Genomic DNA, 26,870 nt, shown 5'->3' on the forward strand with positions numbered 1-26,870 from the left:
TGTTAAATCTTTCTACCAATCTGTCCATTTTGGGGTAGCAAACTGAGGTTCCTAAGGTAGAAATATGGAGCAATTCTTTGACTACATATATGAGTTTGCTCCTAAAAGTGCATCCATGATCCCTTTCCTCGGGGATAACAACCCTGGAAAAAAATGGCAATAGATGTTTTAAAATCTACTGGGTTGTGTTGTTCTGCATGGGGAATGCCATTGGGTATCGGGTAGCATAATCAATGATTACAAGGACGTATTTGTGACCCAGTCTACAGTTTTCCAACAGTCCAATGATATCCATCCCACTTCAGGAGAAAGGGACTTCTATTATTGCTAAAGGGTTCAGTGGGAATATGCTTTCTGGTTTTCTGATATATTTCACATGTCGGAATGTAGTTCTTTTTATCAGCATGGATACCTGGCCAGTAGAACTTCCAACTGATGTGCACCTGGGTCTTAGATTGTCCTAAGTGTCCCCCTGTCAAATGAGAATGTGTAATCTCTAGCATGATCTTCCAATTGGTTTTGGGGATTACTAACTGAGTTTTACGTAGGCCTTCCCTGGAGGTTTCCTACATGCCTTAAAAATAAAATGGGGCTTCCCTTCTCTAATCCTTCCCCTTCAGGAATCCCCTGCAAGAAAGCCTCTGCGAGTGCTGGATCATTTCGCTGGGTGAAGGCGAGGTCATGAAAGATGGTAGGTTCTTCTTCCCTTTTTGCCTCAGTGTTAGTTGGTCCATCAGCTTCTCCAAAGCCTAAGGTACCTCTCTCAGTTACTTCTGGGTCACTCTCTATAAAACGCGGATATAGCATCCGTTCAAGAATTCCCTGTGCAATTTTTTCCCTGTGATGTACTTCAAATGGAGTTTTGCCTTGATTCTATAAGAGAAACTTTATGTCTACTGGAAGTTGAGATCTATGACGCCCGCTAGAACATCCAGAGTGAACTCCAGGACAGGCCAGATTTTGGCACAAATCTTATATAACACCCGCGAGGGGGTATTAGGACTAAGTCTGTGGGAATCATCCGTCTTTTTCCTGGACAGCTAGTAGCCTCTCTGATGCTACAGATACTAAAGCCTATGGATTCTTTTGTGGCGATAGAGGGATCTGAGGCTCTTTGTGTAAGCTTTCTGAAATCGTAGGGTTCCCCTATTTGCCTTAATTAAGACGCAACCCACCCCTAACACCATGTGTAAGAAAGGCATTGTTTCAAGCAGTAAGACAGACACAAGTAATCACAGTTCAAGGGTGTTTATTGAACTTCAATTGGGTTTGAAAAATGCCTATCTAACTCGAAATATAAAGATGGGAGCAAGCTTTGACCATCAAATAATAATAAAACAATCCTCGTCGAGTCTGTCAAAATAAAAGGGCCTATACTAATAAACATATTGCCAATCCTTACTTCTAAATACATATAGTGTGGGAAACAATGTTATGCAAAAGAAAAGTGTTCAACAAATGATATGTCAAGATATTTCAAGCTTTTGGCTCTACTTCCCCACGTTTTCAGCACAGGACAAAGCAGCGCACTCGGGCTTAGCACACTCTCTGGCACACTCGCTGGCTTCTCTAGCACGAGGATGCAATTCAAAACTTCAACATCAGGGCCTTCGGTGCCAAAGCGTTTTTGCCACTCAAAGTCTCTTATTTCAGAGGGCCTGATGCAACACAGCAAACATTAAAGTTCCTATCGTCTTAGGATTTCACATATACAACTTCTTGGGTGCTTTACTGTTCACACCGGGTTCCCCTCTGCCGGGCTCACACCCACTTTGACACAAAATGTTCAATTGGTCTCCCTCTGCCGGGCTCGGACCCAATATTTCACATATACAACTTCTCGGGTGATTTACTGTTGACCCCGGGTCCTCCTCCGCTGGGCTCAGACCTACTTTAAGACAACACTTTCAATTCGGCTCCCTCCATCGGGCTCGGACCAAATTTCTCTACTTCATAAAAAATCAAAAGCTTTCAACTTATACGCTGGGTTTTGCTTGACCCGTTATAGGACCACTTTGATTCACAATTTTGCACTCTCTTCTTGACCTTTTTTCTCGCTTTCACTTCTGCCACTTCTCAGCTGGGTACCTTACAGAGACCTTCGATGGAGCACCCACTCAGTGCCGGACCACTCTGTCAAAGGTATTGTATCTCGTTTTTAAAGCTCTGTCACTCATCAGCAGTTCAACTTTAATTGTGTCTCTGATCACACACGTTTTAACAATGTTCGTTCCAGTGCCCGCCATACAATGTTGCTGCTTGCAACCTTGGCTTCAACACAGGCCAGTCTTGTATTGGTCTCCCTGACTTACCAGCTGTGTTGATTTCCCTGACGCTACTTTGTTCTTGGAGCCAAGGACGGTACCATGACACCTGGTGATTCTCCCAGCAATTATTACTGATACGGGAGGGCCCCGGATATCTCCGAAACACATGCAAGATTTTTTCAGCCAGGTTTCCTGGTGTTACGCGTTCTATTCTCAAGATTTCTGGAAAGTAACAGTTCCTTCTCGAAAAGTGAAGGGAACTTCCCTCTTGTGATCCCCTTCTGTTTTGCTGTCTTTCCTCTCTCGTTCAGCTGCTGTCTCGAAACTGCTGTTTCCTCGTGTGCTTTGCCTCGCTCAGAGTGTGCTCTTATGCTCTGCCTTTTATCTGTGTTGGGAAGCTTAATGGAAGTCAAGTGTGTGTGATAGTCAGTAATTGCCTGATCTTGCCTGACCATTGTATTTGGACTTGTCAGGTATATTGCTCGGGTGTTAGTCTGTTTTCTCTCATAGCGGGCTGTCCATGAGAAAGTGTCTGTATTGTAAAATGGGGGGTAGAGGTCCTAAATATCCTACCTCGTAGGATGGGGTAAAGATATGACAGGGAAGGGGATACCATGTATCATCATTCAGTGTCCCACTCCCACTCCCCAAAGACCCCTCACCTAGGTGATCCTGCCGCACTGGTCGGCCACCAGGAACTGGATCTAAAAGCGATGGCCGTATCCTGGCCACCTGGATGACAGATTCCCGGGGACTAGTGGTTTCTCACAGACTCTAGTCATTCATCTTGGCAGCAGATGCATCTGCAATAGATGCTTAGGGGGTAGGAGTAATGCTGTAAGAACAACACTGCATATTCATCAGAAATCATCCCTGTGGACTTGAAATGATGCTGATGTGGTCATAAAGGCTAGTGTTTTCAAGTCAAATCTGGGATCACACTGTTCGCAGTTGCGACTGTTTAGTTGGGCTTGTTAGTTATTCTGAAGGTGCTGCTAGGCGACGCTGAGGGAACATGGCCTGGTTTGTCTCTGTGGTGTAATGGAGGGATATGTTTTAGGTGAGGGATAAAACTTCCTCATTCAGACCATGGTTATATGTATCCAGCTTGTGTATCCATCGGATCTATTTCTCCATCAAGCTTCTCTGCACATTAGGTCCACATTTTACTGTGTGCAGAATCCACCATAATAACTCATTCAGGGAGTGTTGATATTTCATGTAATGGCACACCAGTGGGGCAGCAACATTTTTACTTCATATTTTGGATCTATGTTCAGTGATCCTTGTATTGGCCACTCTCATTGTTTCACCAACGTAGCATAGTCTGCATGGGCATTTGATGCAGTAAATCGCTTGACTGGTTTTGCAATTGGTCATGTAAGTGTACATATAATTCTCCTATTTTTACCGATTCACTGAGCAGCGCTCTATTGATCCTGAAGCAAGCGACTCAGGTGAGGAGGAAGACAGAGATTTTGAGAGATTGCAAAATGGCCACAGCCGAACAAATACAAGAAATGGTTACTGCTGTACAGAGTCTCTCTTTGAAAGTCCAGGGACTGAAGACCAAGAACACTGTTCTGAAATAGTTAGTAACTGCTAGAGACCCTACATATCTTCCTCCTTTGATGCTAGCTTCAGGCAAATCCAATGGCTCTTGGATGCACTTGTGGCATATTTTAACTTTCGTACCACGACATATGCATCGGACGGATCACAAATTGGTTTCATGATTTCAAACATGGTGCGGAATGCCTTAGCTTAGGCTACCCCGTTGGTTACGACTGCTAACCCAGTATTGCAGGATTATGCTTCCTTCATTGCTCTTCTAAAGCAGACGTTCAAGCGACCAGAAGTGGTATATTCTGCTAGTGAGTCCCTTTTAGACATAAAACAAGGCTCATCCAATCTCATGTCCTATATATCAGCCTTTAAATGGACAGCCTCAGAGCCAGGATGGTCAGAAGCAGCCCAGTATACAGTGTTTAGAAGGGGTATACATAAGGAGATTAAGGATGTACTTGCTCGCACTATTCGATCTATGATTCTGGCAGAGCTAATCTCTCTGGTGCTCCAGATGGACTATCCGGTTGTCAGCATGGACGGTGGAACAGAAGAGAGGCAAGAATACACTCTTTGATTCTGCTCCTTCATCTAATAGTCCTTCCCTTACTGAAGGAGTGGGCAGGAAGAACCAATGCAGATAGGAGCTGCTAGAGGACCTTTAACAGCTACAGAAAGAAGAAGAAGACAACGTTATGGCTTACATCTATACTGTGGCTCGGGAGTCCATCTGTTCCGAGATTGCACTGACTTTCTGCAGAGGAGCTCAGGAAATGAAAGTCCGCTGTCGTAGGTGTGACCACAAACTGGGGTACTCAGAACAGTGCCTTCATCTCTACTCTACAAGGTTTGAATAATCACTTACTACTGGTTCGGGTTCATGTGAGAATCCATGAGGGAAGAAGCCCCGAAGTCTTGGCCTTACATGATAGTGGGGCAGCCAGTAATTTCATGGACATTGTTTGGGCTAATCAGGAAGGTATCCCAAGACAAGTATGCAGGGAAGGCCAAGCCATAGAAGGGGTGGACGGGCAACTCTTGTCTTTGGGTTCCATCTCTCATAACTCTGTATCTATTTCTGTATCCATGTTTGACCACCATGAATCTTTATATTTCGATATCATTTTGGTGGCTCACTTTCCTCTTATTTTGGGGATACCTTGGCTTTGCCTACACAATCCCATTATAGAATGGTCTAAGAACACACTGAAATTCTCATCAGAGGTCTGTTTGTCTCATTGTTTCGGTCTCACTTCAGAGACTGAAATAAATCCTCCTGCAAAACCTTCCTGTAACCAACCAGCTGCAATAACGGTCTGTTGTAAACCTAAAATATATCAGAAATTTCTGGATGCTTTTCAGGACCATATACCCAAGGAACTGCCAACACATTGGCCTGAGGATTGCACTTTACGTTTTCTTCCATAGGCTATGGTACCCTTTGGACGCATGTATTCACTTTCCTTACCAGAGAAAAATGCCCTTTATAGCAATCTTCTGAATGGCCACATTTGATGATCCAAGTCTCCGGCAGGTGCATCCTTGCTTTTTATACCTAAGAAGGATTCCAAAGAATTACAGCCCTGTATTGACTACCGAGGTCTAAATAGGTTACCGTCTGGGGCAGATACCCCATGCCCCTTATAAAGGACATTTTAGAGGCGGACCACAGAGCCATCATTTTCACCAAGTTGGAAATTCATAGTGCATACCACCTCCTCATGATGTGCCAAGGGGATGAATGGAAGACAGCATTCAGGACACCCTACGGGCATCACTAGTACCAGGTAATTGCCTTTGGCCTAGTCAATGCACCCGCTATGTTTCGGGTGCTTATGGGCAGGCTTTTTTCACATCTACTATACCACTCAGTCATCATTTATCTTGATGATATTCTTGTCTTCTCTGCATCCACGGACCTTCACCAAAAACATCTTGTGGAAGAACTGAAGAGGCTCCTTCAAACATCATTTTTTGGTCAAGCCGGAAAAGTGTCTATTTGAAGTTACTTCAGATTCTGACTTGGGCTTTGTGTTATCTGACGAGGAAATCGAACTGGATCAGCATAACATTAAGCCATCTTTCAGTGGCCCTCCCCTTCCTCAGCAAAGGACATTCAAATGTTCCTAGGTTCAGCCAATTTTTCTAAATAATTAATTAAAGATTTCTCCAGGATTGTTCTTCCGATAATAGCTTTACTCAAGAAAGACGTGCCTTTCTTTTGGTATGAAGGGGCATTTGGTATGAAGGGGCATTTCAGAAGCTCAAATCCCTATTCTAGTATGCACCCATCTTGAGACAACCAAACCAAGTCTTACCTTTTATTGTGGAGACCAATGCTTCAGAATCTGCCTTCAGAGCCATCCTCAAGCAGTCAATCAAAGGACAAGAACATTGATTACTTACCTTTTGAAGACTCTAGGTCCAAGCGAAAGACACTATTCCGTGATTGAAAAGGAACTTCTGGTTATGAAATAGGCCTGTGCCAAGTGGCGCACGCAAAGTGGCACCATCTACTGCAGGGAGCAGCTTATCCTTTCACCATCGGGACAGACCATAGAAACCTTACAATCCTCTAACAGATCACTGTCAAAATGCCCGACAGGCCTGTTGGGTGTATTTCTTTGCCCAGTCTGACTTTACCATTACTTACAACTCTGTGAGAGAAAAAACACTGTAGCCAATACTTTATCTAGATGTCTGGCTGTCACCTTGGATATTTATGTTCCGCTCAGTGGATTATTCAGGAATAAAAATTCCTATATCTAATTTCTGTGTTTCTTCAGGAGGTAAAGGAATCCTCGGCCGAAATTGATTTCTTTGTTTCAGAGCAGAGTGATGGGGAATTTACTAAGGAAAATGACTCATCTTTTTTGGAGACAAAGGCCCTCATTACAACTCAGGCGTTAAGGGTTTAACGGCGCCGTCGGCACCGTTAACCCTTAACGCCTGATTACAAGTGTCCCTTTGCGGGTTGGTGTTTAACGCCTGCTTTTAGCAGGCGTTAAAAATCCAACCCGCAAAAGGACTTTGGAGCTAATTACGGTACCGTAATTTACGGTGCCGTAATTAGCGCCTTCCCCATTCCCATTATGCCCTATGGGGGCAAAAATGGGAATGGGGAAGGGCAAATGGTGAATGGGGAATTACCGCCCCACTCACCTTGGAATGGGGCGGTAATTCCGCCATCCACCATGGCGGAATCGTAACCTTAGCGGCATGGACCATGGTGCTAATAGCACCATGGTCCTCCGCCAAGGTTGTAATGAGGGCCAAACTGTTGATTAGCACCCGTTCTATGCAAGAAAGGATAATGGCTGCCTGTCATGATCCTAAGGGTTCTGGACATAACAGTTTTGCAGCCACCTTAGATGTTATCTTGCAATCCTTCTGGTGGCCAGCCACCCGAAAGGATGTTAAGAACTATGTTATAACCTGCCCTGTCTGTGTTTGTAGTAAGTGTGTCACTGCCTGTTCGATTGGTTTATTGGAGCAAGGACCTACACCTACCCGTCCTTGAAGCCATCTCTCTACAGTTTTGTTTGTACTGCCATTATGGTGGTAGTAGACTCCTTTGCAAGATGGCACATTTCGTACCCCTACCTGGCGTACCATCAGCCCCGGAAATGGACAAAGTCTTCTTCAAAGAGATATTTTGATTACAAGGTTTCCCAGAAACCATACCATCTGACTGGGGTTCACGGAAGACCTTGCACAACCTCATACAACGATCCCTCTCTTCTGGATATCATCCTCAGTCCAATGGGCAAACTGAGAGACTCAATTATACCATTGAGCAGTCCTCTGATGCATTATCAATGCCAAACAGGACAATTGGGTAGATCTTCTACCAACTGATGAAATTTCATAGAAGAACACTATCCATTCGGCTACTAAGATCAGCCCATTTTTCTGCGCTTATGACACGCACCCACAAACTTTGCCCTGTACTGTGTACACATCCACCTGTTTACCTTCCATTGATTCTCTAATGAATGCTATCTCGAGTGGACATCAGATTGCATATGAAAATTTGTAGGGAGTAAGCAAAGAAACAAGGCGCAAGCCGACAAGCACAGGAGAGAAGTGCCAGGATGGGAAGTGGGTACCAATGTATGGCTGTCAACAACGTTCCTGCCCCGATGGGTTCATCCTACAAGCTATCGCCCAGATACATTTTGCCGTTTGAAATAATAGTAAAGATAAATCCGGTGGCATTCAAACTTCACCTACTCAAGTCACTTGGGCAAATACACCTTGTATTCCATTCATCTCTGTTACGATCCTATTTCACCAGATCCATTCACCTGAAGGAAAACACTCCTTCTTACGTCGCCTCCGGTGATATTGATATTGATATTTATAGTTCATTTGTATAGCGCCTATACACACGCTATCGTTCTAGGCTTGACGATATTTCAGATAGTGCAGGAGCTAGGAGATGAGACAGACAACAACTATCGTCCTAGGCCTGACAACCTTTCTGGTAGTGCTGGAGATTGACAAAAGGAGAGCTGGAGGGGTAGAGGAACAAACAAGAGATTATCATACTAGGTGTGATAACAATTCTGATAGGGTAAGTGCATAGAATATAATGTGAGGAGGGGTAGAGGAGAGAGGGAAAAGACAGGGAGAGGAAGAGAAGACTGAGAAGCAGTGAGTGTGGTGAAAGAGAGGAAGAAGCAAAGCTGGCAAAATACAGTGTTATAGAGCACATACGCAAGTAGAGAGATAAGAAAGGAAGAAGAGTGAGATATATGGTGATAGGGTGAGGGGAGGGCAATATAGAGAGATTTTAAGATAGAGACATAGAAAGTGACATAGTGAGAAAGACATAGACAGATATATGTATCTATATAACTATAGAGAGAGAGAGAGACGGACAGTGAGAGCAAAACAAAATGGATACTGAGAAGGGCATGCAGGCAAGGACATAAAAGGGACAGACCTAGAGGGAGAAGAAAGAGAAATATAAGGGAGTGTGAAGGAAGGCAGAGAGCAAGAGAAAGAGGCAGGGAGGGAGACGACATGACGAAAGAAAAATATAGTTAGTGACAGCAAGAGAAAATAGAGAAAGACAGAGAGGAGGAAATATGGGAGAGTACAATATATCTATAAAGAGGTGCAGATTAAGACATATCAAGAGACCAAGAGAGAGAGAACAAGCAAAAGAGAAAGAAAGACAGTAGAGACAGGAGAAAAAAGTGAGAGAGACATGCATAAGAAGAAGAAAGGGAGAGGTAGAGAAAGAAAGATAGGGGTAGACAGTGAGAGACTAGATACAGAGAAAAAGACAGGGAGCCTGAAAGCAGGAGAGACATATAGAGAAAGCAACATAGAGAGAGATACATAGAGAGAGAAGACATGTTGGGAGAAATATATTGAGGGACAGAACAAAATCATAGACAGGGACAAAGATCATGGCAGAGAGAGAGTTTGAGAAAATAGGAAGAGAAATCAAGAAAGGCGGAGATGCATAAAGATAGAGAGAGAATGGAAGAGAGACAGACAGATGAGATACAGACACACTGAGCAAAGAAAGTAGTGATAGAGAAAGAGAGAGATGCATGGTATAATTCCCAGTAGTATACTGTAATATAACATACTATAATGAACACTGAATGTACTGTACCAGGTGTAATGCCTCTTAACTAGATTGCATGCTTAAGGCCCTACCTAAGCAGATGGGTGGCAAGCAGAGAAAGCGGGAAAGAGGAATAGTCAAAGAGAGACATAGAGAGTGGAGGACATAAAGGAACAATGTGAGAGAGGGAGAGATGTGCATTGCAAATCCCAATAACACTCTATAACATAACTGGTTTGCAGATTTTCTGACTGGCCGGTCTCAATACGTCTTTTTACCTCCGTTTTGCTCTATCACATTGTTTTGCAGAGTCCCACAGGGATCTGCACTAGTTCCTATCCTTTTCAGTATTTACATCCACCCTCTTCTCTTTCTTATCATGTCACATGGCTTCCGTTTCTATTCCTATGCGGATGATACCCAGATCTTGGTACGTCTTGGTCCCGAAACTGCGGCCCTACTCAGGACCTGTCTTGAGGACTTGGGTGGCTAGATGGCAACTAACTCCATTAAATTAAATGGAAGCAAAACAGAGGTCCTGGTGGCGGGAAAACCAGCCCCCTCAAATTTGGACCCCTTACTTTTGGCATACCACTCTCGGCCCGTTTCCCTCGCCTTCACTTACAGTAAGAAATTTGGGGGTTAAGATATAATCTTTGCTTACGATGACTGAGCAGGTGGGCGCAGTCTGCAAAGCCGGCCACTTTAAACTAACTACGCTGAGGAAAGTCCTCCCCTTCATCCCTGATCATCTCCATGCCCCTGTAGTAGGAGCACTGGTTCTTAGTACAGCTGATTATTGTAACTCACTGTACTACGGCCAACCACGCTACTAGCTAAATCGTATTCAAATGCTCCAGAACGCAGCAGTTCGAGCAATACTCCATCCTCTTGCCCCTACTCATATGACCCCACTCCTGAAACAACTGCACTGGCTTCCAATTGAACAACAGATCCTTTTTGAATCTATGTGCCTGGTTCACCGAGCCTTCTATAAGGTGGGAGCAGAGTATCTACAGGAGAAATTCATTCATTATATCCCTGCTGGGCCCCTACGCTCACAGGCTGCCCTACTTCTTTTCGTTCCCCGTGTTAAACGAGTGTGAACCGGCAGTCGTGCCTTTTCTGTGGCAGCCGCTAAAGCCTAGAACCAACTGCCTTGGCCCCTTCCTGCGACCTCCAACCATCTAGCCTTCAGGCATGCCCTGAAGACTCTTCTATTCGAATCTGGATTTGCCTCACCTGCTCCTCCTAGTGCCAAGATGCCTTGGGCGTATGTTGCGCTTTATAACATCACATAACATAGCATGACATAACATATAACAAAACTCTAAAATACATTGCCATTTTGAAACCTGAAGAGTATGAAGTCTGTTGCATTAGGGACTCCAAATATGCCAGGAATACCCTACAGTTTCTTGTACAATGGAAAGGATACCCTAATTCGGAGATTTCTTGGGAACCCCATTTTCATGTAAAGCTCCCTGTAAAGTTCTGGGTTCCCCACAGATGACTCTGACCTCAAGTGAAGTTCTAGTAACGTCTTTAATTAAGTTCCAGTACATTGAAATAATCATATAAGGTCAAGTACATCTGGGTTCAGGGCAACATACACCTGCATCCTCCCAGGTAGGCTTACATCTCTCAACTGACCAACATAGAACCCTTGAATCGTACATCAACATTCTCACAACCAGGCTTCTGTGTCACTCACTCAGCATTCTACTCCTTCTGCACAAGCAACAAAGAAACCTAATCACTACATATCTCCATTCCTAACACACAACAGACACACCAGCAAAACATCACATACATGAAACACAATGCATCCACACACTCAAATTACCTGCGCCTACAGGTTGCCAGACATTTGGTCGAAAAAAATTGGTCGACCAGACAAATGGTCGAACCAATTTGATCGAAAACCAAATGGTCGAATTTTTTTTTTTTTATTTTAACCCTTTTTTTTTTTTTTTTGGGGGGTCCCCCCAACCCCATTTTTTTCTCTAAAAACCCCTTTTTATATTAAACGAAAACCCGAAAAATAAATATATAAATAAAAAAAAAATTCGACCATTTGGTTTTCGACCAAATTGCGTCGACCAAATTGCAGTCGACCAGTTTTTTTTCGACCAGTTGTCTAGACACCGCGCCTACATCCCTACCGCTAGAACTAAGACTACATCCAGAACCTGAAAGCATCCCCAATAAAAATGGTACCATGACACCAACTACAATGCCCCTCCCTTTTCTACCAAGTAAGGGAAAGACACTACCATAGAAAATTGCACCACTTACAATCTATACCTCAGGAAGATCTATAATCTCTCCTCCTCTACCACACAACAACACACAACCCATGCTAAGTCATACCACATCACTAACACAACTCCAAGCTAATTCACTAAATTACGCACCAATGAACAAGGCTGGGTATTCCAAACACCCGAGTATATGACAAAACAACAAGTGCACAACAATTGACTATGCCGCTGCCACCCCCAGTAAGTCACCTGTATTCTAATGGTCCACCCGTAAGACCTCAACAACTGAATGAGTAAGCATGAAAACACATCCCACACAACTAGAAACATCACAGTCACCTGAACAACCACAACTACTCAGATCCCTGCAGCCACTAAAACACAACATTAAGACGTGCACCTAACATTAAAAGAACCAGGCTGGACGTTCCGAACGTCCGGGTAAAACAAGAGCCATTGAACACAACCAGTGTGATATTGCTACCCCTTATTCGTTACCTGTGTTCCTCAAAACAACCCAAACTAACACCACTGCTGCGAGTAATCATTTACACCACAACACACTATAAGTAATTAAGCACACAACTATAAAATTGCCAAATGTTAAATATCCAGCACGAAGATCCCCACACTGCAATCACAAAACAGTGTTACCAAATATCAACATCACTGCCAAATAATTTCTACACTTTACAATTCTTAACATTTCCAAAACTCTAACCAAGTTTCTTGGTTCTCCTAAAAAGGTACATATGCCCTACATAAATAGGCACAAAAAAATCTTTCCCCAACATTTTTGCATAAATGTCCTTTGAACAGTCCCACCTGTGGAAAAAAATGAGTGTAGATAAACTCTTCCACAACTTATTTTGAAAAGCTGACCAAACCACTTCACTTCGCTTCACACAGCCAATGTATTAAACTACAACGTATCTTATTCTTAAAAATGTCCAACCTGAAAAAAAAATTGTTAGTACATCAAAACACATATCATATCCATTAAACAACATTGCTATACTTATTTCCAATCTACAATGTAATTCACATAAGAGTGCATTATAACCTCTATTGTGTTAACAGAGGCTAGGACATTCCCACTTCTTGCATTAACTCTCTCTCAGCTACACACAGGGATGTCTAAATCAAAAACAAGCGTCACATGACCTCTTACTCAATAAAATTAAATAAATATGTTGAACCAAAATTAACTTATCATCAAAAGCAGAAACAAATCTCTTCATTGACTGCTCCTTGTGGTAACCTCTTTCAAACTAAAATTACTTCCAGGAACACTGTCCCACCTCCTTCCTTCTCTCGTTTTCCATTGCTCACATCCAATTTGAATTTTCATAATGCAGCCACTTGTCGCTGCCTGATTTTCAGATTAGCATTCCATATTGCCGCTTATCGCCGCCATTTGCATTTCATTTATGTTTCTAGTATTAGCTCCATTTTTCTTCAGCTGCATAAAGTATTTATATTTCCATTATCCCTTTCCCTTGCTCATCGTTCGCCGTCCGCACTTCCATTGCTCACTTCATCTTCTAATGTCTCAACCAGGAAGTGTGCCTGACTTCGGCCACTTTGTAAGGTCCCTTTCATTAATGAATTAGAACTTTCCTCTCACAACAACTGTTCTCATAGTACGAACATACTACACCAAACGCTCCATAGAATCGCCAACTCCCTTGGTCAGCCATGCAACGTCATCATAATGGCCTGGAAGTTCATCAGTAAAGATCTCCCGGCTCACAACCGTCACCTTACAGCCTTCCGCATATGTGTTAATTTAAACTGTCTACAGTGCCACTCCTGCCACCCAGCAACAGCACCCTATACACGGATGACAGAGCCTTCTTTGCGCTCCATTTTCAGCCCATCTGTCTTCCACTCACGCTGCTCCTTACGCTTAAGGACCACAGAACACAGAAGCTGACATCAAGGTAAGTACTGTGCTTGATTTCTTTCACAATACTCTTCCAATTACAGTCACAAAAAACCAAACTCCTGCACAAAACCAAAGGCTCCAACCTCTTATAAGTGCATTATCTCTAAATACTTCCACTTGTGCCATGAGCTCCAAGCCCCCAAATGTATTCACGGTTTACAAGTTATTTTGGTGCAAGTACGGGCTCCAAGCCCCTCATAGGCACACATGAGCCCCAGGCTCCACCAAAGCTCTCCGCTGTTCCAGTCTGACAAAAGCATAACTCAGACTCCCAGCCTCTTCAGGTGTTGTTGCTATGGGCCCCTTTAGCCCCTGTATTATGTGTCCTTTTGTATCACACAATACAGTCCAGAGAGCTTTAATCTCCCCAATCGACACTGCCTAGGCTCCAAGCCTCTCTAAATGACTTCTCATTTATCCCTAGGCGCAGCTTAGGTTCCCAACCTCTTCTGTTGCTGCTGTCCCAGCTCTAAGCCTCCAGCTGCATAACATGACTCCCCATTTTTACTTTCCAGGCGCAGCTTAGGCTCCAAGCCTCTTCTGTTGCTACTACCTTGGGTTTACAGCCCTTCACGTCGCAGCTCTGGGTCCCCAGACCACTTAAGACAGTCAAATGTTCCTCTGTCATGCTCTTACATGGCGCAGCTCCTGACATCCTGCGCCTGCGGCCCTTGCGCTGGGCCTTCCTGCACCTAAAATCACAAAGCACTCGCCCTACCTGGGAGGGTCTTCTTCTTGGCTTAGGGGGAGGTGTATGTGCCATCTTCAATGCTGTCCCCCAGCACAGCCAGCATCCTCTTCGCCCAATGTAAAGTTCTGAATTCCACCTAGATGACTCTGACCTCAAGTGAAGTTCTAGTAACTTCTTTAAATAAGTTCCAGTACATTGTGATAATCATATAAGATCAAGTAAATCTGGGTCCAGGGCAACATACACCTGCATCCTCCCAGGTAGGCTTACATCTCTCAACTGACCAACATAGAACCCTTGAATCATACATCAACATTTTCACAACCAAGATTCTGTGTCACTCACTCAGCATTCTACTCCTTCTGCACAAGCAACAAAGAAACCTAATCACTACATCCCCCTTCTTGATACACCAGTTTTACCGTCTGCACCCGGGCAAACCCGAAATGAACGGATATAAGACTAGGCATACTGTCATGAACTGTTCTTCCTGAACGTTTAGCATGCATGAGGAATCCGTCATTAATGTTCTGCAACTTTATTGTGATCATCTTTTTAGTTCTTTTTCAAAGATGGCGCCTGCCCAACAGCTTACAGTCAGTCCAGATTCAACTCTCATTGCGTTACAACCCCCCTCTTTTACTGTTGAGGTAAAGCACTAGTGTGCCTTTTTCAGCCTTTCTTATTACTTCTTTTTTCTTCTACATTTGCCTTCGCCATGGCTGCATGTGACGCTGTCATTCTCCTTGTTATCCTGATCCTGCTCAGTACCTTGCACAGCTCTGCTTGCTCCGCTGCTTATTTTCAATTCTTCCTACAACATTCAATTATGTTGGTGGTCCTTTAACTTTTCTGGAACCTGTTCCTTATCACCTGGTTTTGACCAACACTTCAATCAGATCCATTTTTTTTTGCTACACAGCTTTATCCCTTTGTTTGGGTTACACCTGAGAGGAGAGCCCTAACTTATGCTGATTCCTTCAGCTGGGCATAGTGGCTTATTCTCCGGGTAGATCCTTTCTCTTTGAGGGCCAGAGAGCTGCTCGCCAAAAGATTACTGCTGCAGCATCTTAGGGGTGATCTTTTGATCCCAAAGCAAGACATAGGTTTTGAGAGGAGCCACAGACCCAATAGTGGTCCAGCAGCATGGCAGTTACTCCATTCATTCCTGGCCCATCGATTATTTGCTTGCATCCTTTATTTTCTCCAACTTTGGTCTGACCAAAGTATCTGAAACACAGTGTTGCATTCTTCATTGGCAGTATGGACACAGGTCCTGCTTCATTTTCAACCCATGTTAATAATTTTGAATACTTGGCCCATTCCTTGAGGCATTCATTATTCACTACTAGCTGTCCCCAGCCATGCGTTGCTGTGGCCTAGTCTGGTTAAATGGAAAAGAAAGAAAAGAGAAAGCGCACATATCTGATATGTTTAATTTGACAATGCTCGTAGGTAGTTTTTACCCGCTCTGGTGTTTCTCCAAGTTGAGGCAGTTTAATTTTCCTGGTGGCGCAACACATTCCTTTTGTTTCTCCATTAAATTTCAGAGCCTTGCAATAAGGACACACTTCAGTCATGGTGACGATGAGAACATGCCGGCTCAAACTATAATCATCAGCTGGGTTGTACCAGAATGCAAGGTGACTGTAATCGCGTGATTGTTGAGCACGGAGTTGTGACTGCTGAGCACGGAGTCGTGTTTGACGCTGATCTGCTGTTTCTCGTTGACGTCTTTCAGCCACTCTCAGCCTGTTGCGTTCATTCTGTTGAGAACGAAGGATATCTGAAGCTGCGTAGCGCGATCACCGTGATCGCAACCGTGCATCCTAAAGTCTGGCTGCATGTCTCTCTGCTGCTTCCTCTGCACGTATTTGAGCATTGACATAGAATAGTAAAATAGCGTGTGTTGCTTTTACGTCCAACAGATGGTGCTGTTTTTCAGAAAAAGCATGTTTCACAGGTGAGACATCTATGTATAGTAGTTATATAAAACATGCCTATTTGAATGTAACTTTGTGTCAGAATTTCAAAGCAATCAGTGAAGAACTTTCAGAGATTTAAGATTTTGAACAAACAAGCATTTACATTTTATATATAGATTTACACTATATGTGCTGGTTCTGTCATCAATACGTGTGCAATGCATCTCATCATTCCTTCTGCCCATTGTCTACTGGTGGCTACTTGTCCTTATACCAATTGCTGAGGTCTCTCTCACCATCCTAACAATCCTGTGGTTTCCTATGTATCTGCACAATCCAGTCTCTTTTGTTCAACAATCCTCATCTGTCCTCAAGTCATACCACTGAATGAATACAGTAGCATTGTGCTTTTCCAACTCAGTTCTTTTTCCATCTTCTTCATTGTTATGTAAGCATCTTTATATGGGAATGTTATTTTCGACATCCATCGTAGGGGTGCCCATTTTCCTTCAAATTGTCCTCTTGTCATGCATGCTGCTAGATGACTGAGATACTTTACATCATGTGTAGGTATTTCTCTTCTTATAAATGTTCTGGCTGTGTTCATGACATAAGGGATGAGAGAACATACATAGCAGTTCAAATCTGACGTACCTATCCCAATATCTTCATGTGCTGATACCACATGTTATTCTTTAAATGTGCTGAGCTAACAAGATATGTATGTATATCCTCATTATCTATCCGCATCCCTCCTAAATCGGATAATTTACTTAGACCTACCAGGCAAAATATAACGTGTGCTTTTGTTAGGGATACAAATAAATGCCTCATCAATAAACATTTCATCTGTATTGTAAAACATCATTTGGCAAAATGCTATAATAATGAGGAAATAAAAACTGCGCATTGTACAAAACGTAGCCACAAGAAATATTGGAAAATAATTCATATGTCTTACTCCATGTTGTGCATTAATAGGTCTTCTTGCTAGCAATGTGTCTGTCACAAACTGGAAAATTCCCATTCTCTTTTGTCAATGTGTAATCCTGTTACTTTTTATAATAATCACACTTTTTTTATAACAGAAACTGTAATAATATTGCATTATGATCGTTTGACTAATAGGGGCTGTTTTAGGATTTCCAAAAAAGGTAATAATGTCAACATTTCTTCTCACCAGAGCTGGATAAGATCGAAGTATATAAATGAAAATAGCATACAAGAATGTGTGTAACGTCATAGGCAACATAAAGTGTTGTGTGCTCTGCTTATTTTTCTATCTTTTTTTAAACATTGGGACTCATTACAAGTTTGCCGGTACAGTAACAATGGTACCGGTAAGCTTGCCGGTACCATTGTTACAGCACCATCAAAATACGAGATCTGCTCGCGGGTGCCTTACTGCCTGCCAGGTCTGACCTGGTGGGCAGACTGGCACCCGCAAGTAGACATCGTCGGATGCACGGCATCATTCAGAGTGGTGCCATGCATCCAGCCTCCCCATTCCAATTGAGCCCAATGGGCTGTAATGACCCGGTAATTGCCCATTCCCAGGAGCCGGTAAAAAAACGACTCTGGCGGCAGCGGTTACCGCCATAGTCGTAATGAGGCCCATTGTCTTTTTAACCGATCAGGAATAGCTTTTATGAACACTGCAAAGTTTGCTCATTTCCCTTTCAGCTTGGGAATAGTCGGAAGTTCAAACTGTTCTTTGTTGGCTCTTGGTAGCTGATCTAGTCTGTATTTGCAGGACTTCTTCTCTTGCTTCACTTTCAACGGGTGCCAGAGGAGTAAGGGTCTCTCCTTTGTAAGGCTTTACGTCATTCAGAAGCAGCCAGGCTTGTCTTCTTTGGAGCTTTACTGCAGTGGGGGTGACCCCCTCCACTTGTGAAGGCAAGTCCCTGAACGCTCACACTAGAGAGAATACAACACACTAGGGAAGAAAGGCCAAAGTCTATCTTGTAAGGATAACAAGTTTTAATCTCACACGCAGATGCGCGCAACAGCAAAGAACTCTGCTGCCAAGAACATTCTGCTGAAAACTAGTACAAGCAGAATATTATAAAGAAAAACATTGTCATACATGACGCAATACACATAGTAAAATCCTGCGCTACTGGTTGGTGTGCTCCTATACATGATCCGCCTGCTCCATAAGAGATGCCAGGCCATTGCTTCTAGCCCAATCCATCCAACTTCTGTCACGTGGGTGCTGCAGTGATCATCTTCTTCTCACGTCAAAGGTAAAAAAACTACTTAATTATGCTTCTACCATACGACTACTTTATCACTCATACAGTTCACTTGGCAGGCCTTAAGATGGGCACAAAGGAGGTTGCAGGGCACTCTAATCTTCACACACTCATTTTACTCACTCCCTTCCATGCCATCTAAGGTCTCCACCCTTGTTTTGAACTATAATTTACCCCTCCGAGCACCTCGCAAAATAAATCCCACAACTGTCACTTCAACAATGTGCCTTGTCCGTCCTCTTTGAACATTTCAGGACTTGTTACTTTTGGGTTGGGTGTCAAAGGGCACCTGGTGCCATGGAACTCAGGGGTCTTACGTTTAAGTCAGTTATATGGGCTATAACCTGGGATGGGCCAGGTCATGCTTTGGCCAGTGTTAGATAACCTACACACATCATGACTTTGTAGGGCACATTCCTCTCAAACATCTTTGCAACACTATTAGAACAATGAATATATGTTGTAGCAGTTGAGGGTGTGGGCTGACCTCATGGGAGCTTGTGCATGGCTGGAGATGTCCCTTGTCTCGCAATTCAGGCCTAGTGCTTACAATGCTGCATTCGCCGTGCATGCCTTCCCGTCTACCTGTAGTTACTAATATCTATACAAAATAGCAATGCTGTTCGTGCCGTATACTATACAATGTGGGTTGATTATATTTGATTATATTTACGTGGGGTCATTTTGTACTGGGGGTGGTCTTATCTCCATCCCCCCTCTCCCTGACCCATCATAGTGCTTTGAATGCCTCTCATCTCATTGTAAAGAACTTAGGGGGTGGGGCTGCCCCCTTCTCAACATTTCCACCCATTTGTTACTTTTACAGTAAGGAACTCAGCTATACCTATGCACTCACGTTCCCTCCTCTCTGCTTCCACATATGGCTGATTTCCCTTTATTGGCACACATTGACTGCAAACTCTCCCCTGCGCACGTACTCTTCAGGTGGGCAAGTAATATAGATGCATCTCCCCTCAAACACCAGGTCCACCTCTGTGCAATTTTCTAGATCAGGGGTGGAGAATTGATAGTATGGTATAGAGGATCAACTTCATCTCCATATGGTATGCAGAGCATTTCATATTTATGGCCACCCTGTGGCATATCGGTCTGTACTTCAATATTTTGTGTCTCACGAGGTGCTTTTGCAACCCCATTGATACCATAATTCATGTGCTATTAGGTGCAACATTGGCACAACATTGAAGGACCAGCTGACAGGTGCAAGGGTAAACACAATGGCCCTCATTAGGACCCTGGCATTAAGGGGTTAACGATGCCGTAAAAGGTTGCAGTGCCGCCTTACTACAAGGTCCCTTTGCGGCTCCCGACCTTAACGGCTGGTCTGGACCAGCCGTTAAAGTAGGGACCCGCAAAGGGACCTTGAAGGTAATTACGGTACTGCAATTTGCGGTACCGTACTTACCGCCTTCCCCATTCCCATTGAGCCCTATGGGGCAAAAATGGGAATGGGGAAGGGCCAATGGTGAATGGGGAATTACCGCCCCGCCAACCTTGGAATGGGGTGGTAATTCCCCATTTCACCATGGTGGAGTCGGTAAGTTACCGGCATTAACCATGGCGCAAATAGCGCCATTGGTTAACGCCGGGGTGGGTCCTAATGAGGGCCAATGATGGGCATTAACATCTTCATGAACGCTCCTTGCCATGATGGGGCCCAACTAAATGCCAAAGTAAACCAATCACTGTCCTGTACTACTCCCTCCTTCTTCATATGAACACCCAGGCCATGGACAGCTGCGATGATGAGGGATAATGATGCGTTATCTGCATCCTCTTGAGGCACGAATGTGCAGAAGGAATCACCAAACATTTTTCAAACCCCACCTTCTATTGCTGTTAACATGTCCAACAAATATCGGCTTTGCATCAGCACAACTCACCCTTGATCACGTTGAAACCGTTCTCTGTATCATTAGCAGGCTGGGCCAGCTCCCATTTCCTGATATGCAATCATTTGGCATTTGCTGCGGCCTGCACTCCCAGCAATGTAAAGATGCTAAAATGGAATCTGCTAAGCTGAAAAGCTTGTATTCTTCTGGTATTTCAGCAAACAATGTAGAAGAGTCTTTGGATATGTAATTCGATTTTGTCTTCTTTGGTTGTTGGAACTGTCCTTTACTTGGCAGGATGAGGAGCTTGTGTGTGGGCAACAAGTCCTTATCTTAATTTTTTACTATTGGGAGACTAGTTGGCCCCTCAGTATGCAGTGCTCTCCCCTTCAGGTGTTCTTCCAGGATTACTAATAGCACTGAGTGAAATGTAGCCAGCGAACAACAGCCCCTCCATGATGATGGGAGGTACAAGTAAGCTTGTTGACTACAGATCCAGTAGTAGTTCATCAACACCCATGTTCCTTTCTTCATATTTGTGATCAGGAGAGTCTAAGTGCAGCTTTCGTTCAAGCCGACAACTGTACCCTTGCTGCAGAAACAGAGTCTATGTTATTCTTCCATGTGTACTCGCACCGGCTTTTCCATTGTTGCAATCCATGTCAGCTTTGTGATATGCTCTGTCCAGATTTGTGCACAGAAATTGTCCACCGTGCTATCCTTTCCTTGCTATATGTTACCAGTCCTTCTGCCAAGCAAGTTATTGTAGTGTCCTCCCAGTTATTATTGACATGATTACGCCCTTTCACCATCAGATATGGCAGCTCGACACACTTGATGACTTTTGAATCGCTGCTGCACTGTACAAGGTCTGGACCACCATTTGCAGTTGCACACTATGTGCCTGGAAAGTTCCATTTATTCTGCATAGCGCAAGATGAGCTACGCATTGTGCCTCTATAGTTGGGACTGCTTGCGAGGCTTCCACCTTGGGAGCCCCTGAGGCATTCGGAATGAGTGAACAAACATAACAGCTTCCATTCACATCATTTCTTCCCACACCACTCAAGTTGGTAAACTCGTGATGGTGGATAGCTTCAGTCGCATCCAAACCCAGCCCTTCATACATGTCATACTTTTTTCGTACCTCCCTTTTCATTATTCTATACATGCTTTCAGGGATGGCAGCTTTAATAGTACTTTTGGAACTAACAGTATATTGTTTTGCATTGGTAGACAATCTCCTACTTGCTGAAAACCACCTTTTCACTGTTTCCCCCACTGTCATGTTGTGCTTGTTATGTACATTTCCATAATTATTATTATTAGTGTTCACATTATTACTAATATATGTAACTCTGCTAGTATTATTAAAATGTATATGTATTGTCCCGTTTGGATAATATACAATACTATTGCCCCCTTTATAGGACCTCCCTCTATAACATCCTTCCCCAATACAATCCCAATATTACTTTCAATGTCACACAGAGACCTGCGACAAAAGTCAACCCACAATAATAAACATAGGTCCATATTCTCTCATTCATTCATCTACACCGTGTGTCCCTACTTAACACATAATTTACGTTAGTCACGTCCATCATCTTCTTTCTGAACTGAAAACACAGACACACAAGACAACGAAAAGTAGAGACTTACAAGACATACTTTTTACACAAAGAAAGAGGAAAAGAAAGAGAGAGAAAAAGAGAGAGAGAGAGAGAGAGAGAGAGAGAGAAAGAGAGAGAGAAAAAAGTACTCCTGAAAAAAGGAAGATACAGAGCTACCAGCTAGGCTTCGGCCTACCACTGGAGCGGGCTACCATACACGTATTGCCCGTGGACAGACTGGTGAGGTAGATGGGGTACAGGTACTGCTAGCCCTTGTTTTTAAGATAACTGGTGTACCAGTGTATTATCTGGAGGTGCCCTACGAATGTCGGAGAGGTGGACCCAATATCGCAATTCCATAACTTTAACTGCAAGGGGAGTACAAAACACCACCTTGTAGGGCCCTTGGAAGCAAGGGTTATTCCAACTGCACACAACATTGTGGATGTATATGAAGTCCCCAGGCAGCAGCGGTTTTGTGGTCATATGTTCCGGATCTGTCACTGTAGTAGTTGCAAAGTCCAGTTTCTCTGTGGTCTCAATCCTGGGAGGTGCAATCTGTCAGGAGACATATTTAATTGCCCTAGTTAGCGTGGTGAAATACTCTTTGAACTCATCCCCTAGCATTGCTGCTGCCTTATGTGAGCCTGAAGCCCTTCTTACAGGGGATATGGGGGTATGCATACAACATTTCTATATACAAGAAGAAAGTCCTATATTTTATATCAGGTGTCACATCACACTCTTCCCAAACCTAGTAGAATTCATTAGCACAAAATATTATTTAAACATCAATACATTTCATAAAAACAATCATAAAAATGATCATGATACATAAAACACATACAATATGTTAAAACCACACACATAGAAGCACCATAAGTGAGTAATGTTGCAATAATTTTTTGAGGATCACAAATGTGTGTACCCATCACACTCTGATTCCCATGCCTCGCTACTTTCAGCCTATTCCTTATTAGTGTATTTCCAAACAAACCGACTTGTACAAGTTTCTGTCCTTAACAAACAAAAATTTAGGACATTCTTCAGGTGAAAGTGTCTTGTGCTGGTAAAGTGTCTAGTGCCGGAGAAAATAATAATAATAATAATTTGGCATTTATATAGCGCTACGAACCCTCAGGTATCTGAGCGCTGCTTATTATTACCCACGGTGTGTGGTGCTCATTTATCGATCTCGGAAGGATGAAAGGCTGAGTTTGGCCCTGCCGGGATTCGAACCTGCGTTAGCAAGCTCTGCACCGATGTCAAAGCGAGCGCTCTACTCGCTGTGCCACTCGACGACCGAAAATCTTCTTACATGAAAGAAGTGCCATGTTAATAAAAAAAATGGACATCCTATTAATACTTAATCACAAAGTATAAATCTCTTTTAACATCAAAATACACCCTGATCTCTCAAGGGGTGTCTCAGTATGTTTCTTATTTAGACATACCTCTCTATCCCAAATCATGACTCTTTGGTCTTTTCTGATACTTGATGCAGATTCCCAATTACTCAAGGAATTCTTGCATTTCCTCTTCAATTCTCTAAAAAATAGTGCACAAATATAGCCTATTAGTCCCATGAAGTATTTATGTCAAATAGTTAATACATCTGAATTAAAGCGTCAAAGTAATAAAGCTTACCTATCTGAGGATAAACCCACGACTAATATTCTCTGATTCCTCACAATTCAGGATACCAAATGATGGTGGTGGCTCTGTCAGACAGTGTAGATACACTCTGTTACAAATACATTATATTCACTTGTCCAGTGAGGTATAGTAAATAAACAACCCCAGTGAGGTATAGTACATAAACAAACACTCACTTGTTAGTAATGGATGCTCAGGGGAAAATTACTCCTGGGGGAACTCTTAAAGTAGGAGAAAATGTATACACCATCTCTCCACCTCTTTTTCAGGTTCAAACTCTGTGGAAACATTGAAATTATACATGACTTATCATGACTCTCATTTCTCATATGAGGTTTACCAAACTGTGGACTCTAATCTAAGGAATCCACTAATAACACAACTTGTGGTTCCACTTACCTAACTATTTCAGCCTTCCATAGCGCCACAAAAATAAGATTTTCTTATTACCTCGCGCTTGCTCCCTAGTGCCGTGTTAAATTCGCGGGGCAAGGACGAGTCACGGCGCAACGTCATCACGTCATCACGCCCTTACGTGGCATCATGACGTCATCACGACACGCGCAACATCGTCAATACGAAATGTTCCGCGGCTTCAAACAACTGTTGTTATATGGGAAATGTAGTTATATTTGAGTGTTGCCTAGTTAACCAACTCGCAATGTTCTATGTCCTCATAGTATAATTCTCAAATTTCTACATTAATATTCAAATATTTAAAATATTTAAATCCCAAAACAACGGGTTCCCTAAATAGCTCAGATGCCAAGTTGGGGAACACACCATCAATGTGTTAATGATCCCTAAATTACTGGGATTGTGAGAAAAAACATATTCCGGTTAGCGATAATCATTGCAACATCATCACATAACTGTATCGCTATCGGAAATGTACTTGATAGAAAGGATCATATAATAATCAACACAAAGCAATTGACAACAAAGTGAAATGGCAACAAAATAAACTGACAAAAAAGTGAAAGGGGATCACAACACCCATAGTCACATATGATTTTTCAATTATTACAGTAACATCACCTCTCTCTTTGTTACATCAATATATACAATCAACATTTCTCAGTATTGAAAAAAAACAAAAAATGATCACAATCCTCAATTTTGCTGAACAACAAGAGTGACCCCCAACATGTTAAGGGTGGCAACAATTTACAAATATCATCAAATTCACTTTCATAGAGCACAACCCTCATCTTTTCACTTCTTGCACAATACATAGAAGCCACTCTACTCAAAGTTCACAGAGTTTAGGTTCTCTGGTAAGTGTTTTGCCATTCCACTCCCTCATTCAGACCTTTGATATAACTTTTTGACAAAAATATTAATTTCTGTTCCAAATTCAGTAGTTTCTTGTTGATCACTAATTGGGATTGGCCTTTAATCTGTTTCAAAACGCACCACTCAAAGTCATGACATGAATGTTTCATTTCTATAAAATGCTTGACTATCAGAGCCTGTTCCACTTCATTCTTAATGCAACTCCTGTGCTCAATCATTCTAGTTCTGCATTTTCTGTTTGTTTTACCAATATATATAAGGTTACAAGGGCATTTAATCAAATAAATGACATTATTGGTGTTACAATTGGTATGTTCATTAATGTTCCACAACCTGTCCAGGCCCAAATCTACATTCACAATCCTTTTCGTTTGGGCACACATAGAACAATTGCCACAAGGGTAATGCCCAACTACTGGAGGTAAACCCCAGAGATTAGTTTGAACAGATCGTTTCTTTTTAACCCTCACATCATTCCTCATTACCAAATTGTGTACAGTGGTGCTTTTTTTAAAAGCCACAATAGGTTTCCCTACTTCCTTGGTCATAATAGTATTCCAATTTCTTGTAATAATACCCTTAATCTTATATGACAAATTACTAAACGTATTGACAAAAACTAAAGGGGACTCTTTTGTACTTTTTTCTCTTTGAATTTGCTGATCCAAAAGAGATTCCCGGTTGTTATTAAAAGCCCTTTTGGCTGCTTTTTTTACCAATGAAGCAGGATAACCTCGATGTACCAGTTTAGTGATCAAATTATTAGCTCCGGTTTCATATGATTCATTAGTACTGCTAACCTTTTTCAAACGTAGAAATTGCCCAAACGGAAGATTATTCTTTGCGTGTTGTGCATGATGACTCTTGAAATGTAACAAAGCTTTTTTGTCAGTGGCTTTGGTATATGGTCTTACAAGAAGTAGCCCGTTTTGATGGTATATGCAGATATCCAGATAGTTGACTTCCTTATTACTCATGTTGCTGGTAAATTTAAGATATCTGTTTTGTTGATTTAACCACTGCATAAAAAGACCCACTTCTTCTTCATACCCTCTCCAAATGATGAATACATCGTCTATATAGCGTAGCCAACAGAGAATGTTACTCTGGAAAGGATTGCCATCATTGTAAACTACAGTTTCCTCAAACATATTCACATATAAATTTGCGACATTGGGGGCCATGGCTGAACCCATTGCTGTGCCTTCGATTTGTTTGTAGAACTGTCCCATAAATTGAAAGACATTTTCTGTAAGGGCCATTTCTGTACACCATTTAATAAAAGAATTTGTTACCGGGTTGAAGAGGGAGAATGGAAGACCAGGCTCCCGTCCTTCACCTCTCGCGCTTGGCCTAGAGGGTCACGGCCCAGACACCCGCCGCGAGAAGAGTTTGTCCAGTTACCAGACGACCAGGTACCATGGTACAGGAACATACGGATGTGTCCACCTGTTTGCCCAGCAGCCCGCACTGGCCATGTCGACACCTGCGGTTCGGATCAGCTAGACTAAAAAACCACACGTCGTTAGAGATGCCATGACGACCTAGACAACTGGAAGCACATCTGTACAAATACACACACCTAACATTCCCACAACAATCTACACGAAGAACATACTCAGTGCTCTGACGTAGGCGACAGGCATATTCACGGACGTGCATCTTTATTATTTTTACATAGGCTTTCAGAATGCAGAAACGCAAGATGCACCATGAATTCATCTATAACGCCGCTTGCTCACGCTTCTCTTAAAACCCGTTACCACCATGAGAGGTATAATAGAAACACGATACTGGTCATGGAAATATACGCCACTATAACCTAAAGCACCCATGCCCGAAATGGATCACTTATACACCAGGCCCAAGTAGGCCTCAGGCAAGAGTTCCCGTGGACATTAACGAAGCAAAAGTCAGGTTGCTGATCCCGCAGAATGAGCCTGGTGGAGCAA

Source organism: Ambystoma mexicanum, chromosome 6q (genome assembly GCF_040938575.1).
Source record: "Ambystoma mexicanum isolate Mex_15411 chromosome 6q, UKY_AmexF1_1, whole genome shotgun sequence".
NCBI lineage: Eukaryota > Metazoa > Chordata > Amphibia > Caudata > Ambystomatidae > Ambystoma > Ambystoma mexicanum.